The 19,566-nt window shown below is 37.3% G+C and overlaps 1 pseudogene; it reads right to left on the minus strand.

The window, feature by feature from the left end:
• Nucleotides 1-1,784: 1,784 nt before the first annotated feature.
• The window catches only part of LOC101447564 (disks large-associated protein 5-like), a 60,599-nt pseudogene continuing 42,817 nt past the window's right edge, over nt 1,785-19,566 (minus strand).

The raw sequence follows: 19,566 nt of genomic DNA on the forward strand, positions 1-19,566 counted from the left end.
TTCATCTATCATGTGTGAGGCCTTGTGTTGAAGGCATTCTGCACAAGACCCAAGAGATAACACAAAAAAGAAGAAGTTGAAATAATTTGCCTTCAAGGAGTTACAAGTCTAGTTGGAAAAAAACACAAGAAAATCAATAATGTAACTTAAGGCAATGTGCGCCAAAGAGGAGATAGGCTCCATTCCATTCCATTCCCTTTATGCAGTGCTGGCTGGATTAAAAGTCACCAAACTAAGTGCATAAGAACAGCAAGAATGAGTGTCACATGCTAATCCGTTAGAATTGTCTATTTCTGACACTTCTTATGATCTAGAGTGCAGAGATCATTCATACAAATTTAAATGAATTAATTCCTTACTGAGTGTGTCCTTTCAAATTTGGTTTCGGAATGTTTAAATGCTGCACCTGTAAACTAGGGCTGCTGTGACAAAGTACCAAAAACTGGGTGCCTGGGCCCCCAGGCCTACTTTCCCCGGTTCTGGAGGCTGGACATTCAGAACTGAGGTGTCAGCAAGGCCAAGCCCCTCTGAAGGTCAGGGATCTGCAAGGCCCTGCTTCCAAATAAAATCGCATTCAGTTTCTGGGTGCACGTGACTTTTGGGGAGACAGCAAACCCATTAAAATGTCCTGGAAAGGAACACTTGGTTTAATGGGTTCTGCCTTGTGGATGTACACCAGAGCAGGCCATGAGGGGCAGGTGCACGTTCCCCTCTAGAAAAGGACGCTGCGTGCATGCAGGCACGCTGGCTCGGGCACGGTGGCCTTCGGGCCTCTCTTGCTCTGCCTCAAGTATTTTTTTCTCTCCCCGTGTCCCTCTATTCCTAGCCAGAGGTGACCGTTGCTCCCCCAGTGCCAGCCACCATTTTACTCTTTCCCATTCTTTTCTCTGCTTCTGTCCTCTGGTCTACTCTCAGAGCCAAGTTCTGTCACTATTCAGGGCTGAACCTGGCAGAGGTTGGGGTCACGGAATTCTGAAAGTGTTTTATGAAAGTCATGGATTCTCTTCTTCAAAAACAAGGCGCTGAGGAGCGGCCGTAGCTCAGGGGCTGAGCACCTGCTTCCCACGGACGAGGCATTCAGTTCACTGGTGCCTCCTAATGAAGACAATCCAAACCAAAAAAGCACGAAAGAAAGTGCAGCCTGCCCAGGAGTGGTGCCACACACACGGAGAGCTGACACAACAAGATGACGCCACAAAAAGAGACACAGATTCCTGGTGCTGCTGATAAGGATAGAAGGGGTCACAGAAGAACACGCAGGGAATGACACAGAGAACAGACAACTGGGGGGTGGGGGGAAGGGGAGAGAAATAAATAAATAAATCTTAAGAAAAAACAAAACAAAACCATTTGAACCCTCCTCAAAACAGAGCTTCTAGCCTTATTTTTATCCTGTGTCCTGATCTGTTGGAAGCACCAAGGTCACACGTGGACTAGAGATCTGCCTCAAGCTTCTCCTGCACCTGTCTCACCTTCCTACCCCGTTCAGAGACACATCGCTAAGCGCTCGTGGGCACCACACCACGTAAACGTCTGCGTGACTCACCAGCTTAACGTGCTATTCTTTTCAGGTAACACGCTCCTATTTTAATAGCGCTTTAGTCAATTTATTAAGCAGTCACAACTCGGAAGGGCAAGACGAGAGGTTTTCCGTTCCTGTAGTGGCCACCTGCCGTGCCTGTCGCCCCTCGCCGCCTGGAGAGCGCGCTCCCTTGGGAGCTGTCCTTCCACACATTCTAGGCTACTGAAGTGGGGCCTTTGAGTCGAGCTTTGATTCTGTGCGTTTAAAACGTCAATCTCCAGTTGACGGCGTCTTCCAGGTTCCCCCAGCGAGGCCTGGACTGACCCTTGGCCTGACCCTTCGCCCGGGCGCGGGCCGGGACAGGCAGAGCGCGCTCCCTGGGGCCGAGGCGCGAGGCTGCCCCAGGGTGAGGCCTGCGGAGGCTGGAACCGCGATCCAGGCCGCTGGCCTGCGGCGGCTGGAACCGCGATCCAGGCCGGCGTCCTGCCCAGGGCACCTTTGGAACTGCCGTGTCCACTCCCAGCGCGGGACACAGGCCAGACTCCAGCCTGGGCTCTGCGGGCACACGCGGGGGCACTCCTGACCCTATCGGGGGGCACTCCAGAGCGGTTGCCGCGCCTTCCGGGCCAGGTCTGCGCTTTGGCGCCCGGGACAGGCGCGGCCGAGCGAGCGCAGGAGCAGAGCAGGGCCTGGGGCACGCTGGGCTCACCCTCCTCTGGTTCCAGGGAGCCAGGCGTTCAGCGCGCCCCATCTGGCTGCAGAGGCCGTGAGCACCTGCAACCGAAACAGCACGTTCTGTTTTCAAAGGCAGAAATCAAGGTTTCAAAAAAAACCAGTTGTTGTCTTGGTATTTTTCATTTATTGTATTTATTTTTAAATACAACTGGCGTACAGTGCACCCATTTCATGTATAATTTCAAAATTTTTGACATATATGCGCACCAGTGATACTGTCAACACCAATAAGATAATGAACATGTCACCCCAGTCCCCCAAATTTGCTCCTACCCTTCCACCCAGTTCCCAGGAAACCACTGATTTACTTTCAATCATCTTACCTGACTGCATTCTAGAAATTAATATAAACATAGTTTCTTTTCATTTGACTTTTCACTTTGTATATTTATTTGAGATTCAATTCATTATTTTATTACTTAGTACTATATCATTGTATGAATTTACCACAATTTGCCCATTTTTTTCTGTTGATTTTCATTTCTATTGTTTCTAATTTTTACCTATTACAAATAACACTGTTATGAACATTTCCTTAAAAGGTCTTGGCATAGATATGCATCTCATTTTTCTTGAGTAAATTTCTAGGAATATAATGGCTAGTTCTTATGATGGATACATGTTTAACTTTTGAGAACATTTCATACTATTTTCAAAAGTGGTTAGACTATTTCATATTTCCACAAACAGTGGTGGAGAGTTTCTTGACAACACTTGATTTAGCCATCCATTTGGTTTTCAGCCATCTTTACAAATATGTTGGGGTATTCCATTGTGGTTTTGATTTACATTTCCCCAATTAATAGACATTTTCCATCTATATGTTTTCTTTGATGAACTGCCTGTTCAAATATTTTTCCAATTTTAAAAAATTGCGTTGTTTGTATTCTTACTATTAAGATTTAAGAGTAGGTTTGGACGCAATTTTTTAATCACATAAATTATTTGCAAATATTTTCTCCCAGACTTGTTGTTTATTTTCTCATTCTCTTAGTTATATCTTTCAAAAAGTTATTTTAATGGACTTGAAGTCCAATTTATCAAATTTTTACTCTTATGTACCTCATATTTGTTGTATTTATGATATTTTTGCCTAAACAAAGATCACAAAGATTTTCTCCTACATTTACAGGAATGAATCTTTTCCTTCTTTATTGCTAATATGGTGAATTGCATTGGTCAATTTTTGAATGCTAAACCAACTTTGCATTTGAATTATAAACCACAATTTGTCAGGATATATTATCATTTTTATGTATTTTTTTATTCAATTTACTAAGGTTTTCTTAAGGATATTTGCTCCTGTGCCCATGAGGCTTGCTGGTTGGTTGTTTTCACGTCATATATTTCTCTGGATTTGGTGTCAGGAATGAGTAGGGAAGTGTTCATTCCTCTTCAACTTCTCCAAGTATTTGTGCTGAATTGATATTATTTCTTCCTTTAATAATCATTAATATTTACTGGTGAAAACATTTGGCAAGGTGTTTTCTTTGTGGTAAGATTTTCATACTACAAACTCAATTCTTTCATAAATATAAGCTTACCCATGTGATTGAGCTTTGGTCTTTCAAGGAAATTATCCATTTCATTAAGTTGTTAATTGATTGGCATAATGTTGTATTTCCCTTACTATTGCCTTAATAAATAAGAACTCATAATGATGTTACCACTCCCATCTCTGATATCACTAATTCATTTTTTCTATTTTCCTTAACCTGACTTGAGGTTTTCCAATTTTATTGATTGTCTCAATGAACCAGTTTTTGGTTTCACTTATATTCTCTAGTCTTTCTCTATTTTCTGTCCCTTGATTTATTTTGGCACAATAAATTTTTTTTATTCTGCATGGTTAATGTACAAAATATCCCAACTTCCCTTGATAAACAATATCATATCTAAAACAAACTTGAAATGACTGTTAAAATATTACATGACAATATACTAATATAAGCAGATTGAATAGAAGTTAACACAGATACTTACTCTTCAATTGTTCAATGCTCTAAGGATATATCACAACGTTGACAATATGAAGAACAGTTTTTGGATTTACTTTTAAATTCAAAATTTCTGGTTATTCTCACTGAGGTGTCTTAGGGTGAAAAGGTAATCAGGTCACTGCCAAAGAAAATGTGTCTGGTATGTTCATGAATAAATGGATTACTGCAATTTAGGCTGAATCAAGAAGTTTGCACTCAGTAGGGAGACTTTTATCATCATTTAGTACTGAGATAAAGAAATTTAGTTTCTTCTTCCTGCAAGATGTTATTTTGTAATGTACAAGTTTTTCAGGGCTACTCACCAAAACATTGAGGGATTCAGTTCCCTCCCCTCCATGACATCTGAAATTTCTTCCTTTTCCTTAGTTTCATTATACACCATTTCATCAATAAGTAGCAGCAAATTCATATTTTTCACTGGGTAAACAACACATATCAAAATTTATCTTATTTGAATCATAGTTTACTACAATGAAATCTTGAAATCCAGGACACTGGGCGTCTTTTACCATGCTGTTCCTGTTTTCAGAAATATTTGAAAGCAAAGTCTTCTTATCAACAGGGTGCCCACTTTTGATATTCTGAAGATCAGGATACTCTGGTGATATAGATTGTCTGCTGACAGATTTAGGTGTTCTAAGTCTTTGAGAAAGATGCTCAGAAGAGACAGAAAGTCTTGGGAATGATTTGACTGTACGTTCAATTCTGAGAAGTCCAGTATCAAACACTGTTTATCAACCTCCTTTGGTATTAAAGAGGCTGCTGCTTCAGAAGTTTCTTCCTGTTTAATTCTGTCTCTTATTGCATTTTTTGTCAGGTAGGCAATTTCTAGCTGCAGTTCTTCCACCAGCATTCTATTTCAGTTTACTTCTACAACGGAGATAACTTTTCTATAGGACTTTTTTTGTTTGTACTATTATTATTGCTTTGCTGTCCAGATTCTCATTTACTCTGATAGGTAAATGTTTGGCTTACATCTTCTATCTGGACACTAACCAAAACTCCAGATTCATCCAGATCTGCACAGTAGTATCCTTTTCACCTTTTATATTCAGTCATTTACCAGTCCTTCAAACTTTGAAACTTCCCTGAATAAGGAGTCTTGTTTGACCAACTGCTGCGTGAATAAGATCTTTAGCATCATCTGGAATTTCCAGTTCAAGGTTCCTGTCCCACACAGAGCAGTGGGACATTCATTTCTCAATTTCTGTCTGGAGAATATTTCTGAAATAGGGCACATCATGTTGTGGCTGAGATATCTGGCCTTCATTTATTTCAAGTGATGGGACAACTTCTTTTATTGGAAGGCTATTTGAAATTTTAGCAGAACTTCATTTTTATTTAAGACATGTACTTTATTCCAAACTGTGAGAGAACTCAAAGGACACGGTGATTCATTTGAGCCTTTCTGTACTGTCTTGGTAGAGCAAGTTTTACATTTTTGTGCCAAAACTTCTTTTTTTGCTTCTTGAGTCTTATCAACTTCTGTTTTTAGAGAGGTCCATGTGTAACTAGGTGTCAAGAAAGCATGGCACTTCTGTGGGTCATTGGTGTTGCTTGACAGTTCTTCATGCCATCCAGTGGCTGAAACATAAAATCTTCAGGTGCAAAGGAATTCCTCCCTTTCATTTTCGCAGTATTTATCCTAGGTAAGCTTTCCATTTTTGATAAGCCTCCATCTGGTTTATGAATCCAAAGTACTTTCTTTACTTTCTTCACTATCAATTTAAAAGAAATATGCTCATCATGTTTTGTTTTTATCTTAAAAAAAAAAACAAATTAATTCTATTGATACATGTTAATAAAGCATAAATTTATCCAAAATGCACAATTAAGGTGAAACCACAGATTGTGCATTCATCACGTCAGTATCTTCCTGATAGGCCTTCCTCTACTTGGCATCTTCCTTCCTGTTTGTTGTCATTGCACCCTTGAGACTGGCTTTCCTACCCACTGAGGCACTTGCTTTGGCAGCCTGCTTTGCTGCTTCAGTGGCTGATAGGTAGAGTCAGCTCTTTTCTCTTTGCCCAGCACTTTGTTTTCAAATGTTAGTCTCTGGCCAGGTCAGATTGCATTTCCAGTCTTAGCCTGCTGTGTTTGCTTTTTGGTCTTGGACCTTGTAATCTGTACAGAAGATGAAATACCTTTTTTGGGGCTCAGTTTTCACAAAATTCTTGTTCAAAAGAGACAAAGGAAAAGAAGGAATATCAGGCCTAAAAAGACCGATTTTAAATACTCCTCATTTAGCATTCTCTCTCTCCTCTCTAGATTTTTTAAGTTGCTTTTCTTCTTGGTATTTTTGGAGCATTTGTTTCTGCCAATTACCTAGAACAGTTTTTGTGAATCTTGTCTTGACATTGGCCTTTTCTGGAGCAGGCTCTTGAGCTGTTTCATCTAATTCAACAAGAATTCTGCCTTCCAAGATTTCTTTCATATTCCTTATGTCTGTTTTCCTTCTGAGACATTGATTTCCTATGAGCAATTCTGGTTCTAATTTATAATCCTTTCTGTGTCAACTGGCAAATGTGAGGAAGACATCCTGAGGTGGCTTCTAGAGGGAAGCTGAGAGTCAAGGAGCCTCTCCGTCTGCAAACCATGGCTGCCTTCCCAGTAGGATCGCCTCCACCTGAGTCTCCGCCATGTTCACACTTCTCTCCCATCCCTTGACTTTGGCTCTGATTTTATTTCCCTTTGATCGCTTACTTCATATTTAATTTTCACTTCTTTTTCTAGTTTCTTGAGATGGAAGCTGATGTCATTTAGTTGAGCCCTTTCTTCTTTTCTAACACAGATGCTCAGTGCAATAAATTTTTCCCTCAGTCATGTTTTAGCTCCATCACACAATTTTTGATATGTTTTAAATTTTTATTCAGTCTAAAATACTTTCACATTTCTCTTTTGATTTCTTACTTACCCATATTTAGGAAGGTATTACTTAGTTTCTAATATTTGGGTATTTTCCAAATTTCTTTCATCACTGATGTGTATTTTAATTCTGCTGTATTTAGAGAACATACTTTGTATGACTTGAATCCTTATAATTTTTAAATATTTGTTTTATGTGCAGAATATAGTTAGTAAATATTAGCTTAGTAAATGTTCATGTACACATGAATATAATGTATATTCTGTTGTTTTTACAGAGATTTTTAAAATAAACGCCAATTAGAGTAAGTCGGTTGATAGTTTTGTTAGTGACAAGAATGCAAGCAAACACAGAATTACACACAGAGAATGAACACAGAGAGCAGACAACAGGGGGAAAGGGGGGAGAAATAAATAAAATAAATCTGTAAAAAAAATGGTCTCTATCCTTACTTATTTTCTACCTGCTTCTCCTTTTAATTATTTAAAGAGATGTGTTCAAATCTCTGACTATAATTGTGGAGTTTTCTATTTCTTCTTGCAGGTCTATAAGTTTTTGCTTCATGTAATTTGAAGCTCTGTTATTAGGTGAATAAATGTTTAGTATTATTTGATCCTTCTGATCAATTCATTTCTTTATAATTCAGAAACGACATTCTTTAATGCTGTTAATATCGTCTACTCTCAAATCTTTGTTATAAAATATCCATTTCAGCTTTCTTCTTATTTGTGTCTACATGTTACATCTTTTTCCAATCTTTCACTTTTAACCTATTTATATCTTTATATTTAAAATGCTATTTTTGTTGGAAGCATACCGTTTGGTCTTTCTTTTTAAATTTCACTCCAATTAAAATATCTGCCTTTTAAATGGAATGGTTAGCCAATTTGCATTTGGTTTGATATATTGATCTGGTTAGATTTAAAAGCTATCACCTCACTATTTTCATGGTTTCTAATGGTAATTCTAGACTTAATTTTCTGAGGAATTCCCAAATTGTTTTCTGCAGCACCTGCACCATTTTACATTCTAGCCAACAATGAATGAGTGTTCTTATTGTGCCAACAACCTCTTCAACAATTGTTATTTTCTATTTTTGTTTTTTGTTTTTTAATAGTAGCCATTCTAGTGGGCATGAAATGATATCTCACTGTGGTTTGGATTTGCATTTCCTTAATGGCAATTCTCTAATTTCTGTTGGCTGTGTTTTCACTTTCTTGATGATTACCTTTGATGCACAGAAGCTTTTAATTTTTAAGTAACATTTATCTATTGTTTCTTTTGTTACTTATGCTTTTGGTGTCATATCTAAGAATCCATTGCTGAATCCCAAGTCATGAAACTTGCCCCCATGTTATTTTCTAAGAGTTTTATAGTCTTTTGTATCCTTAGTTGAGTTTATTCCTAGATATACGATGCTCCTGTAAATGGAGCTCTTCTCTTCACTTCCTCTTTCATTTGTTCATTGCAAGTATATAGGAATGCAATTGCTTTTCACATGTTGATCGGATTCCCTGCCACTTTGCTGAATTCATTTATTAGCACTCATATTTTCTTGTGGAGTCCTTTGGGTTTTCTATATATAAGATCATGTCATTTGCAAATAGAGATAGTTTTACTCATTCTTTTCCAATCTGTATATCTTTTATTTATTTTTCTTGCCTACTTGCCTTGACTAGAACTTCTAGTACAATATTGAACGGCAATGGTGAGAGTGGGCATCCTTGTCTTATTCCTGAACTTAGGAGGAAAACTTTGAGTCTTTCACTATTGAATATAATGTTAGCTGTCTGTTAGTTAGCCTTTATAATGTTGAGAAAGTTCCCTTATATTCCTACTTTTCTGAGTGTTTTCATCAAGAAAGGGTGCTGGATTTTGTTGAGGGCCTTTTCTGCATTTATTGACATAATCATGTAGTTTGTTTTCCTTTTTCTACTTATATCGTGCATTACATTGATTGATTTTCATGTGCCAAATCACTTTTACACTTTTGGAATGTTGGATTTCATTTGCTAGTGCCTATTAATTTCTTGATCTTTGTTAATTTACTTTGATTTACATCTTGATCCTTTCAGGTCTTGCTTTTAAGGTTTGTTATTTGGAATCTGAGGAATATTTAGTCTCAACTAGAGGTGATTTTTTTTTAATTGGAGCAATTGTATGTTTACAGAAAAATCAGGCAGAAAGTCCCTCCCACACACACAGTTTTCTCTATTATGAACATTTTGCATTAGCATGGTCCTTTGTTAACAATTGATGAAACACTATTATTATAATTATACTATTAACTATAATCCATAGTATTAAATTAGGGTTCACACTTTGTGTTGTACAGTTTTACAGTTAATTTTTTTTTTTATTCTGGTTACATATATACAACATGAAATTTCTCAAACAGGTGGTGTTGACCCTTAGAGGACATTTTTTGTGCTGCTTGTATCCAGTGGGTAGATGGCAGCGGCTGAACATTCTACAAGGCATAGGGCTACCCACAACAACCAAGAATTACCCAAGCTAAATGTTAGTAGTGCTGAGGCTGAGAAATTCTGCTATCTAATGAACATTTTCAGCCAAGGGGAAATTCTAAGAAGCCAACATATTTATGTAGGTCATCTTATTTGATTTTCTTCTTTCAAGTGTAAGAAAACCTATGTATATTCTATTGATGCATTTAAGTTGGACCAACCACACAAAAGAGGATCCTGTTTGCCATACTTTATTTAGAAGACTCAAGTTGAATTAATCAAAAGCACACTCCATTCCTCTTGCCACTCACTTAAGCTCACTATTACTGGGCCTCAACACACCTGTTGCTGCTCTCTTGCAAATCAAGTATTCCCACTGACGCATGTTGTGATTTTTAAAAAATATTGTTTTTCTAAAAATTGTTTGCATTTTCCATCTATGAGTGAAATTATTCTGTAATTTCCCTTTTGTGAATAATCTTTTTGTGGTATGGTGTCAACTTACTAAATGAGTTAGTTAGTGTTCTATTTTTTCTTTTTTTTTTGGAAGAGTATGTACAAGGTTTGAATAATCCATCCATTGAAACTTAGGTAGAGCTCACCTAGAAAGACATTTGAACTTATTGTTTTCCTTATGAAAGGAAAACAATTTATCTAATTTATTGTCTTTAATTTTTGAGATTATTTGGTTTTCTGTTTCTTCTTAAGATAATTTTAGAGATAAGTATTTTTCTAATAATATGCCCATATAACCTGGGATTTCAATACATAACCATAATGTAGTCCTATTATTATTTTATTCTTCTTTCAAACTTTGCAGTATTTGTGACTTTTTAAATTCTTAGTAATACACATTTGAACAGTCTCTGCCTTTTTTATTCTGCCAGAGTTTTTTTCATTATTATTTTCAAAGCAGTCGTTTTGGATGTTGTATTAGTTTGCTAAAGAGCTGCCAATGCAATATACCATAAATGGGTTGGCTTTTATAGTGTGAATTTATCAGGAAAAAGTCTACAATTCCAAAGCTGTGTAAATGTCCCAATCAAGGCATCACCAAAGGTCAGCTGCTGGCAGATCCTGGAGTGCTGCCATGTGACAAGGCAAGATGGCGGGTCTGCTGGTTTCTCTCCTCTCTCCCCAGGCTCAGCTGTGGGTGAACGGGCATCTCTCCCTGAGCCAAGCCTCCTTGAGCCTCCTTGAGCCTCTCAGGTCTTCTCTGTTTGTCTGCAGCTGTAGGGGAACCTGGATTTCTCTCTCTCACATGGCAAGGTTGAGATGCAGAGCTCCTGTTCCTGTATCTCTTATCTGTTCTCAGTCTGTAAAGACCCAGAAAGAGGCTGGAGACCCAAACAGGGTCATGCTTCACTGACATAGTCCAATCAAAAGCCGAGGAGAAGAGGTCGAATCAAGTGACCTGATCAAAGGTCCCTAAATTGAATTTAATGCAATTGAAGGGTCCCACACTCATAGGAAAGGATTAGTTCAACACAGTCTTTTCTGGGAATCACAAAATTCCAACTGTCACAGATGTGTTTATCCTATCTCTGCATTATTCTCTATATCAGTAATATTTGATCTTATCCTTGTTACGTACTTTATTCTGATTTTGGTATGTATATTTTTTGGTCATTTAACTTAGGTGATACCTTATTAATTTTAAAACTTTCATTCTTTCTGATGTAAGCATTAAAGGTCATGCATTCCCCCTCTAGGTAAGCTTTAGCTTCTTCCTGATAGTTTTCATATAATTTATTCATTTGAAATGGCTTAATGTTGTAATTTTCCACTCTCAGGTTCAGGCCCCAAAACTGGGACCAACACGTAGTGTTCTCCTATTTGTAAAATAATAGGTGCCCTTGGATTTCAATTTAATTTAATGTTCAGTGTACCCATCACAATCTGATTTTAGAACTTCCCTGTGATAAATAGTTCTTTTATCATGGTAATGCTTTTAAGACTACTGTATATTTTATTGAAGATTTAGTTACTTATGTACATATATGGTAACAAAAGACTTAAACTATTTTCCTTTCTCTCTGCTAAAAGTTCATAGTTGCATGACTGTTAACATTTTTTATTTCTAATGCAAGGGTTAAGATGGGAACACAGAGCAGGATGAGATTAATTCTCCCTACCGGAGAGGGATAACAAATTCTACATCTGAATTGGCTCTAAACCTTGAGAATAGAATTTCACCCCTTGGCCTATGGGGCAATACATGTTCTACATAAAAACAATGGAAGGTAAGGCACAGCATGCAAGGGACACAATAGGAGAAAGACAGTATTGTGGAAGGTTGTAGAGTACGGGTCTAGAAAAGTACTAAATTTAATATGATCCTCAATAACTTTGATGGCCTGTAAGAACTTTGGACTTTATCCTAAGGCACTGAGTATGCATAGAAAATATTAATATATAGGTAGTATAATGTCATCATTTTTATATGTTAGAAAGATTATTCTGGCAATTATGTTTTAGGTTCAAAGAATTGAGAATGGAGGATGATAAAATAAGTTAGGCAGCATTTGGAGCAAATGTTTGGGAAGTATTAAGACTGGATTGAAAGAGCTATGGTTCAGAAGAAGATGATTTTATATTTATATTATTTCCTGGTAAGAAAGAAATCCACCACATTTGTTGACCAAATAGATTGGAAGGTGCAGGAGAAGAAAGACCAAACAAAGCTTGGGCTATTAGGTCCTGCAGATGGCAAGGCTGGTGGTGCCTGAACAGATCTGGAGTACTGGCAGAAATGTAGATTTGGGAGAAGGAAGGTGAGTTTTATTTGTTTTATTTTTTAAAATGTTAATTGGTTTTATTGATACATATTAATAAAGCATACAATCTAACCAAAGTGTACAGTCAATGATATTTGGTATAATCACATAGTTATGCCTTCATCAGTTCAGTCATTATTATTTTCATTATTCCAATATTAATAATAATAAACAAAAAAAACCCCAAACAAACAAAAAACTGTACCCCTTAATATTCACCTCTCAATCTCTATAAGCTTCCCCTGCCATACATAGCTGTTATTTCATTTCTGTGTCTCTAATTTATTTTGTACATTCATGTTTTTCTTTTCTTAAGCATTTTTTTTCGATTTTATTTATACATATAAAGCATAAATCAATCCAAAGTGTACAATCAATGGTATTCACTGAAATCACAAGTTTATGCATTCACCACCCCAATCACTCCCAGAGTGCTAGTATTATTGCAATAATAATAATAAGCAAAAGACAAACAAACAAAATTCATCACCTCACAGTCTCCCTATGCCTTGCCTGGCATACTTAGCTGCTATTCTTTTTCTTTCTCTCTAGTATATTTGTATTTGTATTTTGTAAAAACAGTCTTTTTATGAAATTCATGTTTTACATGAGATTTTACTATCTCATACAGTCCCATGTTAAAGTTTTTAGCTTTCCTTCTAGTAACATAGATGACCTTAGACTTTCCCCTTCAACCACTGGCATACCCATCAGTAGCACTGCTAGATACAAGCACCATGACATGCTTTCACCATTTCTATTCATTTCCAAAGTTTTACAAACAACTTTTTTACCAATTCTGCACAAATTAACCCTCAGCTTTCCATTCTCTATCCTTCTATTTTCTGGTTACCTAAATTCTAATTAACTCTATGAATTACATAGTATATTTAGTAAATAACAGCACAATCATACAGTATTTGTCCTTTTGTGTCTGGCTTGTTTCACTCAACATAATGTCCTCCAGGCTTATCCATGTTGTCATATGCTTCACAACTTCATTTCTTCTTCCAGCTGCATAATATTCCATTGTGTGTATATACCAAAGTTTGCTTACCCATTCATCAGCTGATGGACACCAGGGTTGTTTCCAGCTTTTGGCAATCATGAATAACGCTGCTATGAACATCAGTGTGCAGATGTCTGTTCATGCCTCTGTTCTCAATTCTTCTGGGTATATACCTAGTAATGGTATGGCCAGTTCACATGTAAGTCCATATTCAACTTCCTTAGGCACTGCCAAACAGTCCTCCACAGTACCATTCTACATTCCCACCAACACTGAATAAGCATTCCTATCTTTCCACATCCTCTCCAACATTTACAGTTTGCCAACTTTTTCATAGTGACCAATCTAATAGGTGTGAAATGATATCTCATCATAGTTTTGATTTGCATTTTCTTAATTGCTAGTGATGCTGAACATTTTTTTCATGTGTTTCTTTACCATTTGTATTTCTTCTTTGGATAACTGTCTTTTCAAGTATTTTGCTCATTTTTTAAACTGGTAGTTTATCTTTTTATTGTTGAGTTGTATCATCTCTTTGTATATCATGGATATGAAACCGTTGTTGGATATGTGACTGCCAAATATTTTCTCCCATTGAGTCGGCTGCGTTTTCACCCTTTTGACAAAGTCCTTTGAGGGGCAAAAGTGTTGAATTTTGATGAGGTCCCATTTATCTATTTTTTCAATCTATTTTTTTCTTTTGTTGCTTGTGCTTTGGATGTAAGGTTTAAGAAACAATCGTAAGATCTTGAAGATGTTTTCCTACATTTTTTTCTACGATTTTTTACAGTTGTTGCTTTTTTATTTAGGCCCTTGATCCATTTTGTGTTAATTTTTGTGTAAGGTGTGAGATAGGGTCTTCTTTCTTTCTTTTGGATATGGATATCCAGTTCTTCCATCACCATTTGTTGAATAGACTGTTCTGGCCCAGCTGGGCAGCCTTGTCAACGTCACTTGACTGTAGATGCATGAGTCTATTTCTGAGTTCTCAATTAAGTTCCATTTTTCAATGTGTCTGTCTTTATGCCAGTACCATGTTGTTGTTATTTTTGTTTTTGTTTTGTTTTACCACCGAATCTAGATAATATGTTTTAAAGTCTGAAAGTGAGATTCTCTAACTTTTTCTTTTTTAAAGATCTTTTTGGCTATTTGGGGGCGCTTACGCTTCCAAATAAATTTGATAACTGGTTTTTCCACTTCTGCGAAAAAGGCTGATGTGATTTTTATTGAGATTGCATTGAATCTGTTAATCAATTTGGGTAGAATTGACATCTTAATGATATTTAGCCTTTCAGTCCATGAACATGGCATGTCCTTCCATTTATTTCGGTCTTCTTCAGTTTCTTTTAGCAGTGTTTTGTAGTTTTCTGAATACAGGTCCTTTATGTCCTTGGTTGTTTATTCCTAAATATTTGATTTTTTGTTTGCTATTATAAATGAATTTTTTTCTGATTTCCTCCTCAGATTGCAATCAGTAGTGTAAAGAAAATCAGTTGTTTTTTGTGTATTATTCTTATATCTCACCACTTTGCTGAATTCATCTGTTAGTTCTAGTAGCTTTATTGTAGATTTTTCAGAAGATGTTAGATAAAGGATCATATCATCAGTGAATAGTGAAAGTTTTCTTCTTCCTTTCCTATTTGGGTACTTTCTTTTTCTTCATCTAGCCTAATTGCTCTAGCTAGAACTTCTATTAAAAACTATTTTTTTAATTAAAAATTTTTTATTTTTATTTTTGATGTACTAGGGCCAGGGATTGAACCCTGGACCTAGCATGTCAGAAGCGGTGCTCAACCACTGGGTCACATCAGTTCCCCTGAGTTGTTTTTTCCATTTGTTTGCTTCTTATTGTTTGTTTCTGTTTTTAGGAGGCAGTGGGAACTGAACCTGGGACCTCCCATGTGAAAAGCAGGGGCTTAATGGCTTGAGGCACATCCCCTCCGTAGCTAGAACTTCTAGCACAATATTGAATAGCAATGGTGACAGTGGGCATCCTTGTCTTGTTCCTGATCTCAGTGGGAAAGCTTTCAGTTTTTTTAACCATTGAATACTATGCTAGCTGTAGGTTTTTCATATATGCCCTTTACCGTATTGAGAAAGTTTCCTTCTATTCCTATCTTTTGGAGTGTTTTATCAAGAAAGGGTATTGTATTTTGTCAAATGCCTTTTCTGCATCAATTCAGCAGATCATGTGATTTTTCTCCAATTTCTGAATATGGTTTATTACATTAATTGATTTTCTTTTGTTGAACCACCCTTGCATACCTGGGATAAAACCCACTTGATTGTGAGTATAGTTGTTTCAATGTGCTTTTGGATTCTGTTTTCAAGTATTTTGTTGAGGATTTTTTCATCTATATTCATTAGAGATATTCATCTGTAGTTTTCTTTTTTTTTTAGTATCTTTATCTGGTTTTGGTATTAGAGTGATGTTGGCTTCATAGAGTGAGTTTGGTAGCTTTCCTTCCTGTTTGAATTTTTGGAAGAGCTTGAGCAAGATTGGCATTAGATCATCTTTGAATGATTGGTAGAATTCATTTGTGAAGCCATCTGGTCGTGGGGTTTTCATTTTTGGGAGATTTTTTAAAATTCTTTTTGCTCTCCCAGTGTCTTTCTTAATATCCTTTATTTCTTTAGTCATATTTCTGTAAATTCTTTGAAATAATTTAGGAGAGTTGTATGAATATAACTGATTGTCTTAAATTCTGTATCTCTTCAGTATATTTGCTCTTTTGGCTGGGTCATCTCTTCCTGTCTCCTAGTATGGCTTTTAATTTTTTGCTGATGTCTAAGCATCTGAATATGTTGGTGAATTTACTCTGATTACCTATTGTTTTTTTTCACAGCTCTTCTTTGGTATTTGGTCAATTTATTCTAAGTCTAAAATTGTCCAGCTTAAGTGCTCACAATCCAACCAGGGACCCACTAGTGAGGTGCAGCATTTCACCCAGGGGTTGGAAATAGAACAGATTTGTCCATGTAATTTCAAGACTGACCAGTAGATGATGCTAGACAGCACAACTTTCCTTGGAGGTGTTCCTGTGTTAAATTTCCAGATCAGAGATTCAAAGCTGGCTCTGCTGGCCAAATTCACTGAAAAAGCACCTGGACATCCCCTCCCTTTTTTCTTGAAACAGCGGACAGAGTGGAAGAGTTCTGCTCCCCTCTCAGTTGGCTGCAGTGAGTCAGAGGTTTTACTCCAGGTTACCATCTTGGGGCTGGGGGAGGGGAGCCCTTTTGGGCCACCATGGAGTCTTGGTAACTCATGTTTATAATTTCCGCTTCTTGGTCTCTCTGTTCCTCAACCTCTGGGAGTTGTGTAGCACTGTCCTGGTCTGCTCACCCCCAAAGCAGGTCCTTCAGACAGCTTTTGGCTCTTTCTCAATTGTTTTCGTAGAGCATTCAGCTCTGCCTGTTAATCAGTTGCCATCTTCTCACAATCCTCTCAAGTTTTTTTTAAGAATGTTAAGTTTGTAGTAGTTATAACAGGTCTATCTAGAGATGCCCACTAGGTATTTGGGAATGTGGATCTGTAGCTCAACACAAAATTCTAAATTATAGAAGAGAGAACTGGAGCTGTAGATTTAAAAGTAACTGGTGAATATATGAAATGTAAAGCCATGACATGGCTTAGGTAGTTCTTAGGAAAGAAGTTGAGACTATTCCCCTTGGAATATAAATATTTAGAAAGGTGAAGATTTTAAAAACAGCAAAAATCAGTGGATATAAATAATGGGATGCTAAAGGAATAAAGTTTCAGAAGAAGTGAGCAGTCAGATGTAGACTAACCAAAGTGTGTGTCTTCCTTGACAACAGTTGAAGTGTTAATGCTAATGGAGTATGGCTTGTTAGTTCCAAAAGGAGGATAAACTCAGGAGTCATTCAGATGTTTAACAGGTGTCCCAAACCTACCCTGTCCATAACTGACTTCCTGCTACCCCCTCCAGGTTTTCTCCTTACACAACTCTAATTCATGGAATTCTAACTTTCAGGCCAGAAACCGTGACGTTATGTTGAGTCCTCTATTTCTCTTATATCTATTATATGCTGCTGCCTTGACTTTAAAACACATGCAGATTCTCATCCTTCTTACACCTCCATGCTACCATCCTGGTCCAAGCAATGCTCACCTCTTGCAGTGGTTTTATAGTAGCCTCCTAACTGGCTTCTCTCCTTTGACTCTTTCCCAGCTTCAACCTCTCATCAACAGAACAGCTGAGGATCTCTGTACAGCACTCCTGCATTGAAAATACTGTGGTTGCTGTTGCATCTCATTCAGAGTAAAAGCCAAAGTTATATCCTTAGTTTACAAGGCTCTGCATGCCCTTTACCCCCCCCCCCTGCCCCAGTCTTCCCCAGTTACTTCTCTGATCCCTTCTTTTACTCTCCTGCTTTGACCTCAGTGCCTCTGAGAGGACAAGGCCCTATGCACCACTTACACCTCGGCTGTGTGTTCTTTCCTCAGGTCCTCACTTCCTTCCTATATTTACTCAAATGTCCTGTTTTCTGTTGAGGCCTACTGTAGTCAATCTAAAATGTCACACCTGTGCCTGTCCTCTGTTTATACTGTACATTTATGCTCATCCTGATTTAGCATGCTGTGTATTTTCTTAATTACCTCACTGTTTATTTCTTTCTCTAGAACATCTCCTTAGTAGAGATACTTCATCTGTTTTTATTTTTTTGGTATCACCACTGCCAAGACACAGTGCATGGAACATAGTTTTTATTCTATAAATAGTGACTGTTTTTATAGGGCGCTCTGACTGCAGTAGGTGAATAGGACTCTGTCTTTCATCTGGATAACGCAGCAATGGAAGAAAAGCTAAACAGTTAGTTTTCCTTATTAAACCTGACTGATCCACCTCTTGAGTGCTAAAAAATTCATTCTGATGAAATAAAAATTTTGGAAATGAAGCTTTTGTTGCCTTAAATTCAGGCCCTACTCAGCATTTTAGGGTCATCAGAGCTTTCCCACCTACCTAAGAGCCAACCTTTACTACCCATAGACTGCTCCTAGCTTCTATGGGGAATTGTCTATTTCTTATTGGTTTTTCTGTCTCTTTCCTTTAGAACCTTGTGTCCTATTTGGCTCTGGCATTGAGCACAATCTTCCTTCCTGGCCCCCTCTGGCCATCCCACTGACAGGGGCCCTTAGAAGTATCTCAACCTGATCTCTGGTGCCACATTGTGGCACAGTCCATGCTTATGGCAACACTTAAGTCTTGGACCAGGGTATAAAGAATTATTTTATAGCATGCCCTAATATGTAGGTAGATCCTTCATATACGGAAAACAAAAAAAGTTGTGCAAATTGCACAACGAAAGTTTCTGAAAAAGCAACAGTATTTTTGCCTTTTTAATTTACAGACACAGAGAAAAAAAGTCAGGTCAACAAATACCATCGCACCGTTTGCTGACCTCAGGCGTGTTGATGGATTTGAGCAGTCTGTGCTCCTGCTGTTTTCCATCATCAGCCTGTCTTCCCACTGCGACACATGAGTTTCCTACCCTGTACGAGGGCACCAATTACCTCTCACTGTAGCTGGACTTAGCAGTCTTCTTAGCCACCAAAAAATAAAGCTGTGAATGAAACATCAAAATGATAGTCTTGGCATATGTGAAGAAATACATATTTGTTCCTAAAGTTCTTAGGAACTAATTTTTAAACAAATAAATTTTATTGATACATATTAATAAAGCATAAATCCATCCAAAATATACAGTCAGTAGTATTTGGTGTAACCACATATTTGTGCATTCATCACCCCAATCATTCCCAGAGCATTTCATTATTCCAATAATAATTATAAACAAAAAACAAAGAAAATTTGTCATCTCTCAATCTCTCTATGCCTCACCTTCCATAATAGCTGCTATTTTTTCCTTCTAATATATTTATATTTATGTTTTGTAAAAACAGTCATATATGCAATATCCCCCAAATTCATGTTTTACATAAGGTTTTACTATCTTATACAGTCCCATGTTACAGTTTTTAGCCTTCCTTCTAGTAATATACATGACCCCTTCAACCACTGTCATACCTATATAATAGCTCTGCTACTTACAAACACCATGATGTGCTTTCACCATTTCTATTCATTTCCAAAGATTAGCAAACAACCGTTTTACCCATTCTTCACAGGTTAATCCTCAGCTTTCCATTCTCTAATCTCATTCTACTTTCTG

Source organism: Dasypus novemcinctus, chromosome 20 (assembly GCF_030445035.2).
Source record: "Dasypus novemcinctus isolate mDasNov1 chromosome 20, mDasNov1.1.hap2, whole genome shotgun sequence".
In the NCBI taxonomy this organism is placed as follows: Eukaryota; Metazoa; Chordata; class Mammalia; order Cingulata; family Dasypodidae; genus Dasypus; species Dasypus novemcinctus.